The following is a 25,259-nucleotide window of genomic DNA, read 5'->3' as shown; positions in this document are numbered from 1 at the left end:
ATGCAAATGAAAAAGCTAGTCATGATTCTATTTATAATAGTTAATAACAGAAAATAGCCAGGCATGGTGGCTCACAGCTGTAATCCCTATGGCTCAGGAGGCTGAGGCAGGAGGATCTTTTGAATCCAGGAGTTCGAGGTTATAGTGAGCCATGGTCTTGCCATCGCACTCCAGCCTGGGTGACATGTTCCCATCTCTAAAAAAAAAAAAATTAAAAATAACAGAAAATAATCAAAATGCTGAACACCAGGAGACTGGCTTAGAAAAGCATGGCACATTCATACAGTAGAATATTGATCAAGCACATACCAAAAATGCTTGGGAAGAATTTATGGTAACACAGGAAAATGCCTATATCATATTAACTTTTTTAAAAAGCAGAATTGTAAATTGTATATACCTTTTCTTCTCACCTATGGGAACATATTTCTAGAAAAAGGGAAACTCACCAAAATGTTCCCTCAGCATCACACAGGAAGACTGGCTACCATTCTTTCATGCAGCACGCCTTTGTCTCGAACTCCTGGCCTCAAGCCATCCTCCCACCATGGCCTCTCAAAGTGCTAGGGTTAGAGGCGGGAGCCAGCACAACTTTGTTGAATTCTGTACTGGCTTCTCTGCCAAGTCCTGGGAGTACAAAGATAATTCAGAAAGTCCTTCCCTTGAGGAGCTTGCATCTATGATCCGAAAAAGTGTTCTGTGTGAGTAAACAATCAAGCCTCAAAAGCTATAAGCATAATTGGAATCCAAAAATATCACAGCAGAAATGAACACAGCTGCAAGGTAAATGTTAACCGCACAGCTGGGCCTTCAGTGATGCTGCCCAGAGGCAATAGGGAATTTTGGAGCATACTTAGCTGTCAGTTGAGTCCTTGGAAACCCCAATGCTAGAGTAAAGATGGCCTTGACTCCAACGTAATGAAAGTCAAGGTGTAGCTAATAGAATTGATAGAATGAAGCTGATACTCCCAAACAATATTTGTTGCCTAACTTCCTGCTACAAGTGGTTTGGTGTAACTGACTTTGCTCAGCCTCTCCTCAGAACCACCAGAGTGACTTCGGATGGATTATTAGGCTTCTTCCATCTTGGATTACTTCTTGAGCCCCACTCTTTGGCAACGACTAGCTTGGAAGTTCCTGCTGCAGTGTCAGGATTGGGCCAGTGGGAATGCCTCTGTTTTCAGGTTTCTCACAGGTGGAGATGACAGAATGACACCTTGTATTTCTAGACTCTTTTATGTATATTTCACATATATTTTAAACATTCTGGGCCTGGTGCGGTGGCTCATGCCTGCAATCCCAGCACTTTGGGAGACCGAGGCAAGTGGATCCCCTGAGGTCAGGAGTTCGAGACCAGCCTGGCCAACATGGTGAAACCCCATCTCTACTAAAAATGGAAAAATTAGCAGGGTGTGGTGGCTTGCGCCTGTAATCCCAGCTACTCAGGAGGCTGAGGCAGGAGAATCACTTGAACCCAGGAGGTGGAGCTTGCAGTGAGCCAAGATCACGCCACTGCATTCCAGCCTGGGCTACAGAGGGAAAAAAAAAAAGTGACCTTTGGCCAGACGTGGAGGCTCACACCTATAAACCCCGTGCTTTGGGAGGCCGAGGTAGGGAGATTGCTTGAGGCCAGGAGTTCAGAATCAGCCTGGGCAACATAGCAAGACCCCTGTCTCTAAAAAAAAAAAGGCCCTCCCCAGACATGGAATTTTTGATCTTGGACTTCCCACCCTCCAGAACTGTGAGAAATACATTTCTGTTGTTTAAAAACCACCCAGACTATGGTATTTTCATTATAGCAGCCTGAACCAACTAAGATAAGGGTATTCATGGAAGTGAAGAAAATAAATAATGTCTTTATGGGAACTCCAGAAGGCCACTCAGCCAGTCCTCAAGGTTAGCACAGGAACATCATACCACCCTGGAAGGTGGCCATTAGTCAGGAACTAGAAGGTCATTCAGGACACTGACCAGCTGTTGTGGCCATACCATCTCCTCATCCCTTTGCAGCAGGTTGGGTTGGTGTCTACTTAGAGCCAAATCTGTTTTTTTTTTTTTTTTTTTTTTTTTTACTGGTACCCTGCAGCATGTAGTTTGCTTTTTTTTTTTTTTTTTTTTTTTTTTTAATTATCTTTACTATAAGGGAAAAAACACAGTAAAACAGACCTGGTAGGTGGTAGGGGTGGAAGACACAGAAAAATATAATGACCAGACAAGCTGCCTAGACATGGCTTCCTGCGAGGGAGGACCGTAAGTTGGCCTTTACCTCACCTGCTTTCCTGATTCAGAGAAACTTTCCCCTAGCAAGACTGGGCCCAGGAGCTCCATTTTCCAATCTCTTCTCTTCCTGGGCATTTAGGAAAGGGTGTATGGTTCTCCAGCTTTCAAGATACTGAAGACAATATGGAGAAAAAGGGAAGGATGTTATAGCCCTTTGTTTCAATGCCTTCCCCAGCTCTTGCCCTCAGGATTTGTTGATGCTGCAGATAGGAACCCCATGGAATTGGGGCAGCTTAGGCAGGAATAGGCTGAACAATGAGGCTGTATTGATGAGGAAGGAAGCAGCATCACACCTGGCTTGGAAGCTGTCAGGAGGTAGAGTGCCATAGGAAAGATGCTAAGGAACTTTCGGGCAGAGGTACCTGGAGCCTGTAGTCCATCTGCTCCCAGAGTGTCAGTAGCCAAGCCTTTCCTTGTTAAGGGGGTCTCAAAGGATGTCCCTTTCCCCATATGCAGGAAGTACATAGCCTGCCAGCTTCAGAAGCCTGTCCAGCTAGAGGTGTGGTGCTCACTTCCACACCTGTAGGTGTTTGTCCAAGAGTCAACCTGAGATTCAAACCCAAGGCCTTCTAGGCCCAAAACAAGTAAGCAAGTAGCAGCCCAGGAAGTCAAACCAAGATCTGCGAGGTTCCGAAATGCCAGCTCCTCGCTTCTTCCTTTCTCAGCCTACCAACATAACTGTGTGGAGAAGCCTGCACAAGTCACGTGTTTGCCAGTCCCCACTTGTCTCATTCCAATGCTGAGTTGCCCCTGGGATACAGCAAGTCTTCCTTTGCTCCCTGTAGCTGTTAGGGCCAGGTAGAGACAGGGCAGGTGTGGGTGGGATGGTGGATCCCCTTTCATTCACACTCAGCAGGTGGCTTTCTTGAGCTTATTTTTCCCTTTAAAGCTGTCCTAATTGCTATTTTAATCAGATTTTGTATTCCTATAAATCTAAGGTGGAGGTTGGGGAGAAAAGAGATGAAGGTATGGTGAGATGTCTACTGAACTTGCTCCTGCCAAGGCCCCTCCCCATATACTCTCAACGAAAGTTGCAGGTGAGTCTCCCATGCTGGGAGTCAGAATCCGGCAGAGCCTCAGGCAGCAGGGAGCTATAGCAGTTAGAAAGAGCACACTCGCAGAACCCCCGTGACCTGCAGCTGCTGGCCTCCTGGAAGCTTCCTTTGTTGCTCTTGGTTGGAAGACTGTTGTTATTATGCTCTTTTAACTACATTCACAGGGTCTAGGATTGGGTTAGAGAAAGGATGAGGGGACAGGTGGGAGGAAAGAGGCTGAATGAGTGCTGGGAAGCGAAGCATCTGAAGGGACTGCCTTCATGGTCATGTCTAGTATGATATTCAGAGCATTATTGATTCTTTTTCTTCCAAAAATTACAAGTATTTTATTTTCAGCATCTTTTGCTAATTCTTCCTAATTATAATATGCTGTTATTTTACAGCCACCCATTCTCATTTTGTGGATATGATTCTGTACTGTAGTTTTCTGAGCACAAGAAATCAACTTTGGCTGCACATTGGAATATCTGAGAAGCTTAAAAATACTGATGTTTGGGCCAGGTACGGTGGCTCATGCCTGTAATCCTAGCACTTTGGGAGGCTGAGGCAGGCGGATCATGAGGTCAGGAGGTTGAGACCATTCTAGCCAATGTGGTGAAACCCCGTCTCTACTAAAAATATAAAAATTAGCTGGGTGTGGTGGCAGGTGCCTGTAATCCCAGCTACTCGGGTGGCTGAGTTACGAGAATCACTTGAACCTTTGCTTCCACTCCTCCTGTCCTTGGACATCAGACTCCAAGTTCTTCAGCCCTTGGACTCTGGAACTTACATTAGTGGCCTTCTGAGGGGTCTCAGGCCTTTGGCTACAGACTGAGGGCTGCACTGTTGGCTTCCTGCTTTTGAAGCTTTTGGACTTGAAATTCTGACTTAACTGATCAACAGTTAGGTCTAGGGAATATCTGTTCTGGGGAGTAGTGGGCAATGAACCCTGAAAAGCTCTGTGACATTGTGATATAATAAAACATATATGTGGTTTTCCTCCCCAGTCCCTGGCACAGAACTCCTGAAACCCTTGTAATTTCCTGAGTGGCAGGGATGCAAGGTACATCATTTGTTCTAATATTTGGCCTTGGACTCTGGTTCCTGACAAAGAGCTCCTAAATCCTTGGGAATTTCCTGGGTACTAGAAGGGTCATTTGTTCTATTAATAATTAGGCAACTCTTGGGGGGCTCCTGGATAGCTTTGGGATGGGAACTGGTCAGCAGAAAGACCAAGCCATGATTAGAAGCTTGGAACATTCAATCCCATCCCCTATTCTCCCCAGGAAGGGGAGCAGAGATGGAGATTGAGTTAATAACCCATCATGCTGATGTGATGAAGCCTCCATAAGACTACAAGGCTCAGAGAGCTTCTAGGTTGGTGAACATATCTGCGTGCTAGAAGGGTGGTGCACCCTAAGTCTTGCCCTCAGGACGTGTTTGGACTCACTCTATGTACCTCTTCATCTGGCTGTTCATCTGTATTCTCTATCATATCCTTTATAATAAGCTGGTAAAGAGTCCAAGCATGGTGGCTCATGCCTATAATCCCAACACTTTGGGAGGCCAAGGTGGGAGGATCACTTGAGTTCTGGCAACACAATGAGACCCCATCTCCATGAAAAATAAAAACTTAGCCAGGCTTGGAGGTGCGCACCTATAGTCCAGGTACTCAGGAGGCTGAGGTGGGAGGATCGCTTGAGCCTGGAGGTCGAGGCTGCAGTGAACCATAGCCATGCCACTTTGCTCTAACCTGGGAGAGAAAGCATGACCCTGTCTTAGAAAAAAAAAAGCTGGCAAACACAGGTAAACATAAGTGTTTCCCTGAGTTCTGTGAGCCATCATAGCAAATGGGTGCCTCCAATTTGTAGCCAAGTTAGAAGTGTGGGTAACCTAGGGACTCACTAGCTGCAATTGGCATCTGAAGTTTGGGGGCAGTTTTGTGGGACTGAGCCCTTAACCTGTGGCATCTGCAGTCACTCCAGGTAGTTAGTGTCATAATTAAATTGTGATACACCTAGTTGGTGTCCAAAGAGTTGGAGGATTCTTTGGGGTAGAATAAGCCCTGAGACATTTTGTGTCAGAAGGTTTGAGTGTAGTAGAGCAAAACAGTGTGTGTTTGTTTCCTGTTTAAGCTCCCAGGTGATTTTAGCGTGCAGCTAAGACTGAGAGCTGTCTTGAGGATATGAAGTCACTACTTTTCAGGTCCTCATCATTCTGGTCAGTCTCTTTTCTCAGACGCAAGTCCCCACTTTTGTTGAGATTTTCTCTTTTTGATGGCATGGGCCATTTTCAGAGGCTGACCAAGCTTACCTTCTGCCACGTGGGCTACACCTCTGCCTGCACCCTGGGCTTCAAGTCTTACCTGGAGGTGAGGAGCTGGGGCCTCTTGGCTTACTTGTGGTTTCCTATCTCCTCACTTCCTTGACGAATGCTGCCCAGCCTTTAGAGAGAGGGTCCTTCCTTGTTTTCAAAAGTGGCTGTATTGTTTTTCACACCCCTCTCTTCCTTCCTTCCTTCTCTCTTTCTTTTAGTATCTTTAACAAAATCTCTTCCTGGGGTCTTATGAAGGAGATTTCAGCATGAGTTTAGTCCACATTCCTGAAATCCAGGGATTTTACTTTTTAACTTTATATATTTCTGTGTTATTTGAATTATTTTGCCACAAATACATTGCTCTTGTAATATTTTGTCAAATATTTTTATAAAAAGAAATTATATTAATAAGGCCTACGTAATAACCTTTAAAATGTTTATGACATAATGCTAAGGGAAAAGGCAGACATATGTGCAGGAGGATCACAACAATGTAAAAAAGGATCATGACAAAAAACAAACTTTATCCATAGATGACAGGCTGGAGTGGGCTGGGCACCATGGGTCACGCCTATAATCCCAGCACTTTGGGAGGCCAAGGCAGGTGGATTGCTTGCGGCCAGTAGTTCGAGACCAGCTTGGCCAACATGGCAAAAACCTCATCTCTACTAAAAATTAAAAAATTAGCTTGGTGTGGTGGTGCACACCTGTAATCCCAACTACTCAGGAGGCTGAAGTAGGAGAATCACTTGAACCGGGCAGGCAGAGGTTACAGTGAGCTGAGATCAGGCCACTGCACTGCAGCCTGGTTTACAGAGTGAGACTCTGTCTCAAAGCAAAAAAAAAAAAAACAAAAAAAGAAATAGTGCTTATGCTTATGTGATGAGATAAATGCTTACTTATGTGTGGGAAAGTCTTTTGTTCTTTATGCATTTTTATTATATGTATATATATATTTTAAAGAGTACATTCTCCTTTTATAATGGGTGGTAAATTGAACCACTCATGTTGAATGAGTTTAGTCAACTGCAGAAGTTACATATCATAAGAAACAGTTTGTGGGAGACACCCAGGCTCAAAGGAGCTACTGGGGTGTATCCCAAGAAAGGTGTGACGGGAATGTGGTTATTGTTAGGACACAAATAACACTGTCAACTGTGGTTTTTTTTTTTTTGTTTTTGTTTTTTGAGACGAACCAGACTGGAGTGCAGTGGTGTGATCTTGGCTCACTGCAACCTCTACTTCCTGGGTCTAAGCGATTCTCCTGCCTCAGCCTCGGATTACAGGCATGTTACAGCAGCCCGTGACCATTTTTGTTTTTTTTTTTTTTTTTTAGTAGAGAGGGCGTTTCACTATGTTGGCCAGACTGGTCTTGAATTCCTGACCTGAGGTGATCTGCCTGCCTCGGTCTCCTGAAGTGCTGGGATTGCAGGTGTGGCCCACCATGCTCGGCCTGTCAACTGTACGTTAATAAATAAGACATGAAACCTTAGTTTAGTGCACAGTTGTGCTCCATTTACCTCCATTCCCCCTTTTCTCCATCAAGCCTACCTTGTATTTGTTTAGGCAACCACCTTTCAACAACCCATGAAGTGTCTGGAGCTCCACCTTCTGCTCAAGAGGAACGGCACATGACCCAGGCCTCTGCCAATCAGCATTTCACATTCCTCATGATCGATTCAAAGGTGAGCAAGTAATTGAAGTCAGTTAAATTAGTGCCACTGCAAGAGGCTCTTTTTCCCACCCCAGTATTGCCATGGTTTTAATATGGTTTATCCACACAAAACTCACACTGAGGCTTGGACTCCAGTGTGGCAGTATTGGGAGGTGGTGCCTTTAAGAGGTGATTAGATTGTTAAGAGGGATGAATGCCTTACTCTTGCAGTGAGTTCTTGTTCTTTCAGTTCTGGATTAGTTCCCATGAGAGTGGGTTGTTATAAAGCAAGGCTGCCTCTTGCATTTGGTCTCTTTTGCTTGCCCTTCTACTTTTCTGACACACTGCAATGCAGCAGGAGGCCCTCACCAGATGCAACTGCCTGATCTTGAACATCCCAGTCTCTAGAACTGTGAGCCTAATAAACCTCTTTCCTTTATAAATAACCCAGTCTCAGGTATATTGTTATAGCAACAGGAAAAGGATTAAGACGTATGTTGTACTTGAACCTTAATGTGCTTAAACTTGAAACTTGATGACTGTAGCAGCTATAGCCATCTTACTTCCATGTGAAGCCTGAGAATTAAGCAACACATGGAAGGGAACACATCATTTGGGCCCCGATTTGGCCATGAGCTGCCCTTAGATTTTTTTTAGTTATGTGAGCCAATACATTTCCTCAAACAGGTAAAATTATGTTTTTAGACACTGATAACCAAAACAGTACAAACTATGCTTATGGAGATTTGCTTTAAAAAGGAGAACTAACGAGAGAGAATTTGTTGCCTTTTGACCAATGCTTCCTTGAGAGAGCTGATATTCTGATTCCTGACCTCAGCCACTATTTGATTGGCAGATGTACGCTTATGCACTGCATAATGACATTTTGGTCAATGATGGGCGCTTGAGCCCAGGAGGTCAAAGCTGCAGTGAGCTGTTATTGCGCCACTGCACTCCAGTCTAAGTGACAGAGTGAGACCCTGTCTCAAAAAAAAAAAATTATACATCTTTTCTATGCTTAGATGTGTTTATATACACAAATACTATTGTGTCACAATTGCCTACAGTATTGAGTACAGTAACATGCTGTGCAGGTTTTTGGCCTAGAAGCAATAGCCTCTACCATATAGGTTAGGTGTGTAGCAGGCTAAGCCATCTAGGTTTGTGTAGGTATACTCTATGATATTTGAACAATGACAAAATCACTTAATGATGCATTTCTCAAAACATGTCCTCATATTTAAGTGATGCATGACTGTGTATCTCCCCTGAAGAAACAGCCATTCATTTGATTAGCCTAGTTTGATGAAACTATCTCATCATGAAACCCAACTCCTATTTCTGATTCCAGGTTTACCAAGCTGTCTTCTGATCTGTGGTTTAGCCCTTTGACTGCACTGATTATCAGGCAGGCACCCTCCCATTATGCGTGAACACACTGGCATTACGTTTGTTCAGTCAGCCTTTTGCAAGTTTGTTTAAACAATTAGTTGCTAGAGCATGCATGTAATAGAAACCTTGAGATTCTGGCTTCAAAACTGAGAACAGTCCCAGCTCCATGGTGACCCACTGTAATATGGAAGAGCCAACTAAGTTGAGACTCTGTATCTCTCTTTAACTTCAACAAGGTCATTCACCTAAAAGGAGGACTAATAAAGACAGAGTGTGTATGTTCGTTATGTGGTCCGGACAGTACTGGTCAGCCCTGCAACATGGTAGTCCTGGGTTTGTACAGCTACTGTTTTTGGTGTAGTCTTGGGCAGACCACCATCTCCGTAAGCCTCTATTTTGATTCTTCTACTATAAAGTGGTAAAAATAACACTTTTTGCATGTGGTTATTGCAAAAACTAAAAGGAATGACATACATGAAGTCTAGGCAAAATAAAATAATAACTACTCAGAGGCAGATTTTCCATGAAGTTAAGTTTCCTGGGCCCTAACAATGTGTTCACATAGTCCTTTGGTTTCATAAAAATTGTAAATTCAAGATATCTTTGCTAGTCTTTTTTTTTTTTTTTTTTAAGACAGGGAATCTCACTTTGTCACCCAGACTGTAGTGCAGAGGCACGATCTTGGCTCACTGCAATCTCCACCTTCCAGGCTCAAGCGATTCTCCTGCCTCAGCCTCCTGAGTAGCTGGGATTACAGGTGCATGCCACCACTGCCTGGCTAATGTTTGTATTTTTAGTAAAGACAGGTTTTCACTGTGTTGGCCAGGCTGGTCTCGCAACTCCTGACCTCAAGTGATCCACCCACCTCGGCCTCCCAAAGTGCTAGGATTTACAGGCATGAGCCACCACATCCAGCCAATTTTTCTTAAATCAAGTCCCCCAAATCTTGTACTGGTATTATTTCATTATCATGATCTCATTTAAACCTCACAACAATACTAGGAAATAGCTATGGTTGTTACCATTTTACAAATGAGAAAATTGAGGCTTATGGATATTAAGTAACTTTTCTAAGATCATACTATGAATGGTAGAGCCAAGATTCAAACCGAGGCGGGCTGCATCCAGAGAGAGTCCAGGGTCCACGTCTTAATCAATCACCTGGTTTCCTAAATGTGCCTGTACTGAAGAGTCACCAAGGGGCACTTATTAAAGCACAGATTCCAGGGTCCACCTCAGAGATAGCAAATCAGGGTCCCTAGGGGAGGGACCTAGTTTCTGTGGAGGTTTCCACTCATGAACCTCTGCTCCAGTGAGCTGTATTTGCCTGTCTGTCTCCAATCTTGGGGGCAGCAGTTTTTCCTGTGTCCTCACCTTTCTTACAGATGCAAGAAGAGTTGTTGATTTTTTAGCCTGTCCTGCTTTGTAGTTGCTATTAAGATAGAATGGCAACTTCCAAGCTCTTTACGTGCAGAAGCAGAAACCAGAGGTCCTATCCAAAATAGTTTTAAATTGTATTGACCTTACACAAAAGTAGAGCAATGTGCTGAATCCCTGTGTATCCATCACCTAGGTTCAACAATTATTATAATTTTGCTAATTTTGAGAAGCAGTTTAAAAATTCAGAGACCAGTTCTTAACAGTTGAAAAAACAGAGAGTTAAAATAGTCATTCAAATAATTTGGGAAATGACATTAATTATTTTTAAGTAAATTACCTAAATGATTTTTGCAAGAACTTATAAATAGCATAAAACAAAAAACCAATAATGTTAACTACTTTGGTAGGTCTTTTGTGTAGTATCACTTTACTCAAATCCCCCCCAATACTCTATTATGTGAGGAGAAATCTGTTTTTTATTACATTTTCTTCTGAAACTCAGAGAGCAAAACAGTCCAATTCAATCACCAAACTTACGGAGTCCACAGGGCGTTCCCTTGTGCTACAGGAGACCAGAAAGGAGTTGTAAAGCTTAGCCACAGTTATTTGGAAGACTTTATTGGGAAAGTGGTGTTTGAGTGGCATCTATTAAGAGTAGACTTTATGTCTAAAGCAGATGTGGAAGGAGCAGAATTTCAGGTTGAGGGAACTTCATGTACACAGATGGGAGAGAAGGTGTAGAGTTTGGGGGTGTGGTTACATAATAGTGTTTGTGATGGAAGGGTAATTTAAGAGCTGGATGGATCTTAAAGGTGACATCATGGAGCAGAGGTTAAAGGCATAGGTTCTGCTGGCAGACAGACCTGTCTGGTTACCTCCTGCCTCAGGTGGCAGTGCTGATTGCCAACCTAAGAGCCATTCCCAATGTGTGTTCCTTGGTGGTAGAGCTGCCTTCCTCTCTAAAGGCTGGAAATGCTAGATACTCATTTACCAGCCTCCTTTGCAGCTAGGGGAAGGACATGTAATCCAAGTCTGGCCAAAAGGACCTGAAGGGAAATCTGAAGGGGAGTTCTAGAAATAGTTTCCTCCCTAATCAAAAAAAGACACTATAGCAAAAACTTCTTTTTGCCTCTGAACATAGCTGTGTGATGGTGTGAGCACTGGAGCTATGGCAGCCAACCTGTAACCATGAGGACAAGCTGCGGATGAAAGCCAAGGTGCTGAGGCTAGCAGAGGAGATAATATAAAGTATTTAGTGCTTGATGACATCATTATGCCACTCTACTTATGCTACTCTTTGTTTGGAACATCAGATTGTGTAAAATGATGCATTTTCCTGATTATTTAGGCCATTTTGATTTGCATAACCCCTGGGTTAATATCAGCCCAGAAAGTAGAAAAGAAAAACAATAATTATATATATATATATGTTTGTTTTTTTTTTCTTTTCTGAGACAGAATCTCATTCTTTCGCCCAGGCTGGAGTGCAGTCAGTGGTGTGATCTCAGCTCACTGCAACCTCCGCCTCCCAGGTTCAAGCAATTCTGCCTCAGCCTGCCAAGTAGCTGGGATTACAGACATGTGCCACCATGCCTAGCTAATTTTTGTATTTTTAGTAGAGACGGGGTTTCACCATGTTGGCCAGGCTGGTCTCAAACGCCTGACCTTGTGATCTGCCTGCCTTGGCCTCCCAGAGTGCTGGGATTACAGGTGTGAGCCACCACACCCTGCAACAATATATTTTTATACAATTTTGTACAATTTTCTTTTTTTCTTTTTTGAGATGGAGTCTCACACTGTCATCCAGGCTGGAGTGCAGTGGTGTGATTTTGGCTCACTGCAACCTCTGCCTCCCAGGTTTCGAGTGATTCTCCTGCCTCAGCCTCCCGAGTAGCTGGGACTACAGACGTGTGCCACCATGCCTGGCTAAGTTTTTGTATTTTTAGTAGAGATGGGGTTTCACCGTGTTAACCAGGATGGTCTCAATCTCCTGACCTCCTGAACTGTCTGCCTCAGCCTCCCAAAGTGCTGGGATTATAGGTGTGAGCCACCTCGCCCTACACAATTTTCTATTTTTAAAAAATCTCATGTTCAGCAAAATCATGCATCACAAGCTTTGTGGAAAAAATAGGGTTAAGGGCAGACCACTCAAAACATTAAGAAGTTTGTAAGTAGAGCCCTGATAAAAACAACTGTCCTAATAAATATCTTGACACAGTTTGTTCTCTATTGGTGCTTGCAGCTAACCACACAGCCAGGCCTTCCTTTGCAGCTTTATATCCGGGTACACCTGTTTCCTCCTGAGACATGAAGGTCCTTGAGGACATTTGCTTCCTGGAGAGACAGTTGTCACCAAAATTAAAAATACAATCTAGAGGTAGCTTTCTGAAATCATTTTAAACATAAAGAGATATGACTTCAAAATTTTTCATCTAAACTCTCAATTTCCTTCAATAGCTTAATATAGTGAAAAATTGAGAGGTTCTTGAAACCACTAAGTCTAATAAAAGAATGCAGTTCCACGGGTTTTCGGCTTTCTGTTTTTTCCTTAGGGTCCTCAAAGATGAGGAAGGCTTTCTCTTTGTGAGAAAGCTCTTTCTAGTCACTTCAAAACATACTGGAAAAATAGCATATGAGCTAATTTGGTTTCTGTGATATGATGAGTCTGTTCCCCTATTACCTGTCACATGAGAGCAACTTAGGACTAAGAAAACACCAGTGTGGTTAAATGGTAAATTTTATATCATGCGTATTTGGCCACTATGTATATTTAAAAATTGAGCATCTACAGGAGCTCTTGTGTATGTGGACTATACCTATCAATGTTTAGTAGTCAGTAAAACTGGGATTTTTTTTTTAAAACAACACCATTATGATGATGCTAACATTGGTGTATCCACCACTCAGCTTCGGAAATCAAACTTCACTGATACACTTGATTCCCCATGTGTGTCCTTCCCTGAACGCATTCCTTTGTCCCCCAGAAGTACAAACTATACAGGATTCAGTGTTTATCATTCCCATGTCTGTCTATGGGTTTTCTAAATTTAGAATATCCCCAGAGACATACAGTTTAAAATTGTTAAGCCAATGTAGCCATAACACAGTATGTGTATTATTTTAGAACTTTGATTGACCTGGTTCATCCACCCTTACAGATGCCATTGGTCACCCAACCCCCTCCAAAGTAGAGGTGTAGTTCTCCCCAGTACTTTATTAGCTGCCTTGAGGTCTTGCTTCCAGTCCCTTCAGAAATTATGGTGGGGACACACACATACACATTAATGGAATAAACACTCTTCCCTCCTCTCCCTTGGGGCTCCCTCCCCCAAAGAGGTCCGTTGTCCACAAGTACTCATTTGTGGGACTCAATACGTTCCCAGCCACAACAAAGCATTACGTTAGAATAGGAGCTAACATGTATGGGAATCAGTGTGCTAAGATGTAATTCTAAACAGAATTACATCTTAGCACACTGAAAAATGCATTGGAAGAGCAGCCTTTATTGACAGAGACGGTCCTGGCTAATAGATCTGCCCAGTTTTAGGCTGCTTAGGGGAACTGGGGTCCTGGAATAAGAAGCCCGACCCCCTCCTATGAAGAGAGGAAAGCTGGAGACAAAAAGAGGAAGCGAGAGATGAATTGCAAAAAACTAATCAGATTGGGACCTCAAGGTAACATTTTGCATAATAAGTTCTAACAATGTTTTCTTGTTTACATCAGCCTCCTCCTCTTAGCCTGTCTTACTAGGCTGGTGTTTAATTCCAATGCTTCTAAGTTAATTTATTCAACTTTATTATCCTTACTATAGTAGCCTCCACTAGGGTTCTCCCCTACCTCTCAAAGATCTCATCTAAGTGTGTATAAAGCTATTAGATAGAGGAGAGGAATCAGGATGAACTTCACAGCATTTTCATATTACCTGTGGGTTTTGGAGCCTATGCTTCGGCAGCTGAAGCTGAACTGTGTGGTTGTTGCTAACATTGGTGTATCCACCACTCAGCCTCAGAAATAAAACTTTACTGATATCATTAAACCCCATGTGTGTCCTTCTCTGAATGCATTGCTTTGTCACCCAGAGGTAACAGCTATCCAGCATTCAGTGCTTATCATCCCCATGTCTGTCTTTCTTGGTTTTCTAAATTTGGAATATCCCTGGAGACAACTTTGGCAACTGAAGCTGAACTGTGATGGTTGTTGACCTCTGATGTGCTACTTTTTAATCAAGAACTTATTTTCCCTCTTTCTTTCTCAGCTCCCACAGGCCCATTCTGATGACTCATGACTTGTATACACAGAACAACAGAGAAAAGAAAAATAGAATTAGATAAATGAGCAGGGGCAACAGTGAGGGCTATGTCTTACAAAGAACCATTTTTAATTGAATTATTTTTCTCTCTTGAAATTCTTTTTTTTCCCTCAAAAGTGGGAAAAATTCTCAAATAACAACAGCAATCCAAGAAAGCAGCTTAGTCTGCACTGCATTTGCATTTCTTAGTTTCATTCCCTATTTTAAAATGTCGTAGGCAAATGTATTTTGACACTGGGAATGAACATGCACTTTAAAATGGGACCTAGTAGATTTAATAGAATGAGCCCTGATTGGGAGCCAGGGGACCTAGCTTTGAATGGTCCCAACCCAAGCACTTAATTACTTTAGTTTCTTCACTTATTAAATTAAATACACCATCTACTGATGAATGAATAAACAAAATACGATATATCCACAGAAGGGAGTATTGTTCAGTCACAAGAAGGAATGAAGTATGGACATGTGCTACAACGTGTGTTGCTAAGTGAAAGAAGCCAGACACAAAGACCATACATTTCACGATTCCACTTACATGAAATGTACAGAATAGCTAAATCTAAGGACATAAAGTAGGTTAGCTAATGGGTACATGTTTCTTTCTGGGTTGGTGAAATGTTCCAAAATTGATTGTGCTGATGGTTGTATTTAAAACTCTGCATATACTGAAAACCATTTAATTGCACATTTTAAATGAGTGAATTGTATGATATGTGAATTATATCTCAATAAAGTTTTTCAAAAAAAAAGAGAAAAAAATGAAACAGTGATTTCTACCCAGCCCAGATATGTTGTGAGGTTCAAATGAATTGTTTTTACAAATAAGAAAACCACTTGAAACTATACAATGAAAATAATTTTTAGACTTAATTATTCCTTAAATTCGAGGCTGATATACTGAAGGAATTTTTCCAGTGACAATTGGCATTTCTATAGAGCAGAATTGTACCTCTGCTTACAGCTCTGTGGATGAAGATCAGGGAGGAGGAGCAGTTTAAAGTTGGTGAGAGTGTTGAGGGGAGGGAACAAATGACTGGCTTGTAAGATCCTTGAGGTCAGGGATTATTTTTATCTTGTTCTCTTTTATAATCCCAGTGCCTAGTACAATGCCTGACTCAATAAATGTGAATGAGCGAATAATGAATCAATGGTCAAACTAATGAACTAGGGGTCTGACTGAAAATGATGAGGCACTTTCACTCAGCCAATAAACTTTTACCAGCCAACAAATTCAGATTCTTATTTTAATGTTGACAGTGACTTGGGCTTTTGGGGATTCTACCTATTCCATTGCTAAGAGAGTGATAATTCTCTTTCACGTGTTGCACATCACAATGGTCTCTCTCTGTTACCCAAGCTGGAGTGCAGTAGCATGATCATGGCTCACTGTAGCCTCAACCTCCTGTACTCAAGCGATCCTCCCACATCAGCCTCCTGAGTAGCTGGGACTACAGGTGTGCACCATCTCCCAAATAATTTCTTATTTTATTATTTTGTAGAGATAGGCTCTCACTGTGTTGCCCAGGCTGGTCTTGAACTGCTGGGCTCATGCAGTCCGCCTGCCTTGGCTTCTCAGAATGCTGGGATTACAGGTGTGAGCCATGACGCCTGGCCAAAAGTTTTAATGTAAAAAACTTCATCAGTGTTGTGGCTAAGATTCACTCTATCTTCTATTAGTTGTTATGAGTCAAGGAGAGGGTTGGCCTGCAGAACAAAATGATGACTTGGTCTAGTTATGCCGGGAGTCCTGAGTGACTGTGGAGCAAGCTGAGAGGTCTGCTTTGCTGAAAGACAAGGACAACACATTCATAGGGTGGTTTGGAATTAGGGCAACAATTTTGTGTGGTCCTGTCATTGTAGGTCACTGTGGTGGGACAGCAATCACCAGCCTTGGGGAGAATCAACCATTCTCTATTTCTCTATTTTTGCCATTTGGGAAAAGACTTGTGGGTTTGGGACTAAATTGACATCATGGCAAACAAGTGCCATTTACAGCTGAAAAGCTGAAATCAAAAGGAGAGTAATTCTAGGAGAGAACACTCCACTTCCTCTGATGGGTTCTTGAGTTCCCTGCTCTCTTTTCATTAAACCCTTCCAAAAATAAAAAATAAAAATAAATCCTTGTCACCCAAAAACTCTAACTGGAACCCCTCTGAAGGACCACTCATGTCTTATGTGTGAGTAACAGCCATGGAAACGTGGTTGAAGAACTGAACTTTAGGACCTGGACTGCCCAGAGCAACAGCTACTGCATTCAAGGCCTGGAAATTTCCATTTAGAAAATAAACCTGGCTTAAGAAAGGATTTCCTCATGACAGGGAAAAAATGGACAGTTGGTCAGCTTGACAAATGAGACTTCCTCATGACAACTGGTAAAGAAAAGCTCTAGGACACACAAGGGAAGTTTGAAACAGTGAAATTTAACTGGTGCCAAAGCTTCCTCACAGATAGATAACTCCAGGTTTCCCCATTTATGCTCAGACAATAAGCCCTTCCTATGCAGGAGACCTGACAGCAGTGACAGCAGAAGGCTTATTTGTGAAGGGACTTTTCTTAACCTTTTATTTTCCTCCCTCTACTTCCAGTCACTTACTTGGACACATGTCCTGGAGCTGAACAGCAGTATACTCTAAACTTCAAAAACCTCTATAAAAAAATGACTTGTGTAAGGGAACTGTATATACCACACAAAGTAGATCATCTTTCCTTCCCCTCCTCCACTGATTTCTTCCAAAACAGACATCTGAAAAGCCAGGAAACCAAGAAAGAAACAAACACAAACCGCTAGTAAAACCAGCTCCCTTAATAAAAAATATCTTCAATCTCCAGCTCCCTGATTTGATAAACACCTTAAAAAATGTTTGGCTATGACTTTTGATTTTTCTGCCTGTGATGTTATTTACTTTAGATCATAAATCTGAAGACCAGGGGCTTGTGTTTGCTCAGGCCACAGCTTGAGTGATGCTGCAGCATGAACTCTGGAGTCAGGCGGAGGTAGACTAGAATCAGACTCCATGTGTACCAGCTGTCTCAACTGGTAAACTGGGGAAGTGACAGCGGTTTCTAATTTTCATCTGTAAAACGGGGATAATAATAATAGCCTCAGATTTGCTATATGAATCTAATCAGCTTGTGTATGTAAATGAGAACATAATCTAGAATAATCCCATACCTGTCCCTATCCCTTTTCTCTAGATAATCAATTTTATTTGTTTCTTATCATTCCAGAGATTCTTTACAGAAATATAAGCAAATTGAATAACTTCTTTTGCCTTCTTGCTTACATAAAAGGAGCATATAACTGCTCTGTGCCTTGTTTTTTTCTCTTAATCTATCTTGGAAATCTTTCCATATCAGTACAAGGAGAGCTTCCTCATTCTTTTTTTCTTTTTTTTCCTTTTTTTTTTTTTAAAGCAGCACGAGATTTCATTGTGTGGCTGTAGCACAGTTTATTTAACCATTCTTTATTGGAAGACATTTGGATTATTTCCAAACATTTCCTATAACAAATAAAGCTGCAGTGAATATTCTTATAGATAGTGTTGTTTTGCATGTATGTGAGTATAACTAAAGGGTTTATACATTTGAAGTTTTTAAAAACAACTTTATTAACATAAAATTTATTACAGTTGTAATTTGATGGCTTTTGCCAAATTGCCCTCCAAAGGGGTTGTACCATTTTGTACTACCCAGCAATGTATGAGAGTGTACAGTAAACTATTAGAAGTGGGCACTTACAGAAGGTAGGATAGGTGGGCCCAGAGAGAATTTCAACTGTCTTTAAAAATATGACATGTAGCCAGGCACAGTGGTTCACACCTGTAATCCCAGCACTTTGGGAGGCCAAGGGGGTGGATCACCTGAGGTCAGCAGTTTGAGACCAGCCAGGCCAACATGGTGAAACCCCATCTCTACTAAAAATACAAAAATTAGCTGGGCGTGGTGGTGTGTGCCTGTAGTCCCAGCTACTCGGGAAGCTGAGGCAAGAGAATCCCTTGAACCTGGGAGGTGGAGGTTCCAGTGAGCCAAGATCGTGCCACTGTACTCCAGCCTGGATGACAGAGCAAGACTCCATCTCAAAAAAAAAAAAGACATGTTAAAAAAGTTTACATATAGGTCTATATTCTTATGGTAAAATGTGATAAGAATTTAAAGTGCCCCTTGGTTGACACTCTTCTTCCCTTCAGCCAATCCCAGTCTTTCCCATGTTGTGAATTGTTTGGTGTGTCAATTAATAATTGTCAGTGGCCATTTCTCAGTTTCTGTCCTCCTTGAGGTATCTAAAGATCTATTCCCAAGATTCTCTCTTCCTTTGGTGTTCACGACACAAACATTCTTTTGGTTCGCTCATAATTCTGTGATCCTTTACCATCTTCTCTGGCTTCTCTTTCTTCTCTTGCCTTAAAAAACAGACTTAATAATGGGCAATATTTGCTGAATGCTAATGATGTACAAGAAAAACAGAACCCCAAACCACAAGGAGTTTAAGGTCTCAGGGTATGGCAGATTGTTTGCAAAGGCGGTTGAGATAATTCCTCCTGCCTCTGTAAGTGTATTAGTTTGCTAAGGTTGCTGTGACAAAATACCACAAACTGCATAACTTAAACAACAGAAACCTATTTGCTCACAATCCTGGAGGTTAGAAGTCCAAGATCAAGGTGTTTGAAGGGCTGGTTTCTTCTGGAGCCTCTTTTCTGAGGATTAGAGACGGCCATCCTCTCCTTTGTCTTCACATCGTCTTCCCTCTGTACCTGTCAGCAACCTCATCCAACAGTCATGTTGGATTATGCCCACTCTAACAAGCTCATTTTGAACCTAATTACCTCTTCAAAGACCGTATCTCCAAATACAGTCACATCCGGAGGCACCAAAATTTAGGACTTCAACATATGTGTTGGGAGGAACAATTCCACCCATTCCTTAAGCATGCCCTTTACAGTATGATTTTGCTGTCATTGCCAGTAAGGGGTTTAATCTCTTTCTTCACTTCCTAAGCTAGGTTGGCCTTGTGACTTGGTTTGACCAATAGAATGTGGCAGAAGTGATGTTGAACAACTTTCAAGTCTAGACTTGCAGTTTTTACTTATACTTTCTTGAAACACTGCCCTGAGACCACCATGTAGGGATGGATGTTGCTATAACCTCCTGGAGGATAAGTGGGCATGGAGGAGGAGAGCTAATGCATCCCAGCCATCAATCAGCACTGACTGCCAATCATTTGAGTGAGGTCAGCTTGGACCGTCCAGCTGTTCTTGCCATCATCTGACTGCAGTTGCATAAGTAAGCCCAGGTAAGACAAGCTGAAGAAGTGCCCATCCAGCCCACAAAAATAATGAGAAAGAATACACAGTAGTTGTTTTTAGCCACTAAAAGATGATTATTGTTATAAATCACTATTTTTACATACAACAGTCATTGATATTGGAGGAGATAGAGAAATTATATAAATAACTATCAACACATTAAGTTTCATAAAAGGAAAAATACATGTTGAGGCAAATAGTGGGAGCCAAATTCATGTGGGAAGGGGAGAAGGTCTTCTGGGAAAAGGATGTTTAAGTTGAGATGTTTATGATGAGTAGGAGTAGTGAGGCAAATTTGAGAGAGTAAAGGGTAGGAGGAGAAAGTATAGGTCAGATTCTATTCAAATACTCACTCTTTCCCCTGCCCTGTGCTCCATGGGAAGAATAGAAAATAACATGAATAGGATTTAAATGCTCTGTTTTGACAGGTTATTAAGATTCCAATCACAATGGGCACGGTGGCTCACACCTATAACCCCAGCACTTCGGGAGGCTGAGGTGATTGGATCACCTGAGGTCAGGAGTTTGAGACCAACCTGGCCAACATGGTGAAACCCCATCTCTTCTAAAAATACAAAAATTAACTGGGCATGGTGGCTGTCGCCTGTAATCCCAGCTACTAGGGAGGCTGAGGCAGGAGAATCGCTTCACCCTGAGAGGCAGAAGTTGCAGTGAGCCGAGATTACATCAAGAGTGCAACTCCATCTCGGAAAAAAAACAAAAAAAGATAGACTTCGATGGCTCATGCCTGTAATTCCAGCACTTTGGGAAACCAAGGTGGGATGATTGCTTGAGGTCAGGAGTTCAAGAGCAGCCTGGACAACACAGTGAGACTCTGTCTCTACAAAAATTAACAAATTAGCTAGGCATGATGGCATGTACCTGTAGTCCCAGCTACTACGGAGGCCAAGGCAGGAGGATCACTTGAGCTCAGGAAATTGAAGTTATAGTGGGCTATCATGATGCCACTGCACCCCAGCCTGGGTGGAGACCCTGTCTCAAAAAACCAAACCAAACAAGACAAGACAAAAAAACACTATGGACCCTTATTCTGTGTAAAATGATGTAGCCGCTATGGAAACCAGCATGAAGCTTCCTCAAAAAAGTTAAAAAGTAGTACAATTCCACTTCTGGGTATATATCCAAAAGGATTCAAAGCAGGATCTCAAAGAGATCCATGTTCATTGTAGCATTATTCATAATAGCCAAGAGGTGGAAACAATCCAATTGTCCATTGACAGGTGAATGGATAAACAAAATGTGATCCATACAGACAGTGGAATATTATGCAGCCTTAAAAAGGAGAACCTGTCACATGCTACAAAACAGATGAACCTCAAGAATATTGTGCTCAGTGATAAAAATTAATAAAAGGACAAATACTGTGGCTCCACTCATATGAGGTATCTAAAGGAGTTAAAATTATAGAAACAGAAAGTAGAAAAGTAGTTGCTAAGGGCTGGGAGGAAGGAGGGGCAATTAGTGTTTAATGGGCATAGAGTTTCATTTCGCAAAATGAAAAAATTCTAAAGATCTCTTGCACAATAACATGCATATACTTAACATTCCTGAATTACACACTTCAAAATGGTTAGTGTTAAGTGTTTGTAACCACAATTAAAAATAAAATTTGAGCCGGGCATGGTGGCTTGCACCTGTAATCCCAGCTACTTGAGAGGCTGAGGCAGGAGGATTGCTTGAGGCCAGAAATTTGAGCTCCATCTTTAAAAATAAAATAAAACTTGAAAAAAAAATGGCCAACTTTATTCTAAAAGCACTGAGAAACCACTTCAGGGTTTTAAACAGGGCAGTGACTTGCTTAGTATATCCCTGCCTTCAATAACTCATCCACCATTCCAGTTTCAGTTACCAAGTCTACTCTCAAATTTGGCTGGCCCTGACTTCCCTCAGTGTTCCAGGCTACATTGCTTACTCCCTTGTTTTGAGACAGAGTCTCACTCTGTTGCTCAGGCTGGAGTGCTCACTGCAACCTCCACCTCCTGGGTTCAAGCAATTCTCCTGTCTCAGCCTCCCAAGTAGCTGGGACTACAGGTGCATGTCACCATGTCCAGATAATTTTTTTACTTTTAGTAGAGACAGGGTTTCACCATTTTTGTCAGGTTGGTCTCAAACTCCTGACCTCTGGTGATCCATCCACCTCGGCCTCCCAAAGTGCTGGATTACAGGCGTGAGCCACTGCATTAAAGGCCACTTATTCCCTTTAAGCTGTTTCTTCCTAGATAGTCAAAATAGTGCATGACATTAATGTATCACGTTAAGTTAAACTGACCCTGGGTCAGGCACTATGGATTCAATATAGCAATCCCAAGCCTCCAGGGTCTCCTGACAGACAAAACAACCAGCTTAGTACAATGAATTAAATGCTACTCTCTTTTTCCGGAAATGCCCTCTCTCCTTCCGCCCCTTCTATGCCCAGGAACCAGGTCAAGAATCACACATCTTCTCTAAGATACTTGCCTTATACCCTCAAAATTAATCACGCCCTCCATAACTTACACCTGAGTCTCTTATTGCTGTTGGGTTGTCTATAACTACATTTTCATGTATTTAACTGACACATAAGTATTAAAATGGGACATCTGAATGAAAATTCTTCATTTCTCTTTGTTACCTAGGGGATAATCATTATTGCCTCTTATCTAAATAGAATTAGATAATTGGATAGTTGATCTTGCAGTGATGGAGCCTGGGTTCCAGTGACCTGGGCTGGTAAATACAACGTCTGCTCACCGTGCAGAGAAAGTAGAAAGGCTGTTTGGGTTGAATTGTGCCCCCACCACCGCCCCCCAATTCACAAGTCGAAGTCTTAACCACCAGTACCTCATGATGTGGCTGGATTTGGAGATAGGGTCTTCATAGAGGTAAGTAAGCTAAAATGACGTCATTAGGGTGGGCCCTCATCTAACATGGCTGCGTCATTCTAAGAAGAGAGTAGGACACCAACAGGTACAGAAGGAAGAACACGTGAAGACACAGGGAGAAGATGGTTCCCTGAAAGCCAAGGAGAGAGGCCTCAGGAGAAACCAGCACCTTGATCTTGGACCTCCATCCTCCAGAACTGTGAGAAAATAAATTTCTGTTGTTTAAGCCCCAGTAGCTGGTGTTTTGTTATGGCAGCCTGAGCTGACTACTACAAAGGGTTATGTCACTTGCCACCATCAGTCAAGGAAAGAGCTGATTTTGGAAAAGAACTTATGTTCAGAAAATATGAAATGGAAAGGTCCCATCTAAGGGTCCTCCTGTTTGGAGTTTATCCTTCATTCTGTGGAGAGGAATGTGACAGATGTGGTAGAATGGGGAGAGCAACCTGTGTTTTCCAGCTGGCTTGTGCAGCCACGGTGCAGGCAGTGGCCTGGGGCCAACCTCACCCTGCCAGGATTTCAGCAGGCACTTAAGCAAGAATAAAGACACACACATACACACACACAGAGAGAGAGAGAGAATATAAGAGACAGACTTTGAGTATTTAATGTAAAAAGGAAAAATGATTTTTTCTTCTACTAGCAGATATGCTTAGAACATCACGATGATGTCCCTAAAGTAGCCATGAACATATTTTTGACTCAGTATCATTTCAGTGACTTTAATAGAGGACATTTTACTGGGTTTTAAAAAGTCTGAAGATCTCCACAGCCATTCTTGTTCCAACATGTAGGAATAGCTGACTCTCAAATTAGCTGTCTTATTAAAAGGAATCACAGGGCTACCTATTATTAGTGTATATTCTTTTTCTCAATGCTTTAGATAATTTGGCATTTATTTACTGTTGCCATAGGAACCCAGGTCTGTAATAAGGGTTCTTTCAATTCTGACAGTTAGGCTTATAGAAAAGAATATTTTAATGAGGTGAGGAATTTGGAGAGCCTAGCCAGAGGTCTGGCGGAAGAACGTTGTTCTCTAAACAGTTACAAAATTAGCTTAGATTGTCCTTTGTTACAATTGCCTTCTTTGACAGCTACTGAGTGTTCATTAGTCAGACCTCCCTGAAGATCTGCAGTTTTCCATAAATATTGAGGTTTTCTTATTTCTTAGAAAATGATATGCTGTTCAATCCCATCTCCCTCTTACACCTGGGCTGCTCTTGAGTTAGAGGGAATGCAACTTCTCCTTGCTGTCAATCAGAGAAAGATTAGATTTACCTTAAGCTTCACAGAAAATACTCTTTTTAAAAAATTACTCGAGAAAAACAATTATGCCTTTCTATATTAAGGAATATTTGGAAGTCATAAATCTTGTCTGTCTTATATTCTTTGCATATAAAATATTTTGGAGGAATATTTATTAATTAATTTTAATGACGGATGACCCATGCACAAAGCACAAAAATCAAGAGGCATTCAGTGAAATATTAGTCTCCCTTCTATCCTTGTCCCCAGAGGACAACCATTGTTACCCGTTTCCTTTGTATTCTTCTACAGTTTTTCTCTGCAATCAAATACACACACATACACACACACACACACACACACACACACGCAATGACAGCATGTTAAGGATACTGTATTGTAACTTTTTTTCCCCACCTACTACTGAAAGTTGGGTGCCATTCTATTTCATTACATAAAGAGCTGCCTTGTTCTTTATAAGAGCTTTTCCCTGTAATTATTTAGTAATCATGTATTGAGTGCTACAGACATGGTGTGGGGCCCTAGTAACATCAAGGTGAGGACCACAAAGCCCCTGCTCTCAGAAGCCCACATGAGTAGAAGAGGCAGACACCTTTGGAAGCGGCTGCTGCCCAGTGCACAGTGCTATGAGTAAGTCAAGTGGAAGGGGAGGTGGATGCACACAGGAGGGAGTCTGGCTTTGTTCAGATGCTGCTTAAGCAGCATCTTGAAGGGTAAACCAGGGACTTGCAGGTAGAAAAGGAAGGCAAGTTTATTCCTGGCAAAGGAAGCAATAAATGCCAACTCCTATAGATTATAAAACAGCATGGTGTTTTGGGGAATTGAAGGTTTGTTTGGGTTTGTTATGGTTGGCAAACAGGGTGTGTGTGTGTGTGTGTGTGTGAAATTAGATCAGTGATTTTCAAACTTCTTGACCACAATCCAGTTAAGAAATATATTTTACACCGCCACACAATGTATATGTGTGTTTGTGTGTGTGTAAAACAGACTCAAAATGTCATAAAACAATACCCTTATTAAGTGTACTCCAGTATTTTTCTACTAAATTCCATTCTACTTTTTTTTTGGAGACAGAGTCTCACTCTGTCACCAGGCTAGAGTGCAGTGGCACGATCTTGGCTCACTGCAACCTCCACCTCCCTGGTTCAAGCGATTCTCCTGCCTCAGCTTCCCGAGTAGCTGGGACTACAGGTGCGTGCCACCACGCCCAGCTAATTTTTGTATTTTTAGTAGAGATGGGGTTTCATCATGTTGGCCAGGATGGTCTCGATCTCTTGACCTCATGATCTGCCCACCTTGGCCTCCTAAAGTTTTGGGATTACAGGCATGAGCCACCGCGCCTGGCCTCTTTTTTTTTTTTTTTGAGATGGAATCTTGCTGTTACCCAGGCTGAAGTGCAGTGGTGCCATCTCAGCTCACTGCAACCTCCACCTCCTGGGTTCA

General features: G+C 42.1%; 1 protein-coding gene across 1 annotated transcript in view; it reads left to right on the top strand.

Annotated features, from left to right (window-relative positions):
• NDUFAF6 (NADH dehydrogenase (ubiquinone) complex I, assembly factor 6) overlaps positions 1–25,259 on the top strand; it is a 185,908-nt gene that overhangs the window by 72,028 nt on the left and 88,621 nt on the right. The window contains exon 3 of the mRNA XM_011937011.1: positions 7,197–7,315. The gene's annotated coding sequence lies outside the window, so the exon portion shown is untranslated. The remainder of the gene's footprint in view (positions 1–7,196; positions 7,316–25,259) is intronic.

Source organism: Colobus angolensis, unplaced genomic scaffold (assembly GCF_000951035.1).
Source record: "Colobus angolensis palliatus isolate OR3802 unplaced genomic scaffold, Cang.pa_1.0 Scaffold16, whole genome shotgun sequence".
NCBI classification, from domain to species: Eukaryota; Metazoa; Chordata; class Mammalia; order Primates; family Cercopithecidae; genus Colobus; species Colobus angolensis.
This window is presented reverse-complemented; position numbering and strand designations above follow the sequence as displayed.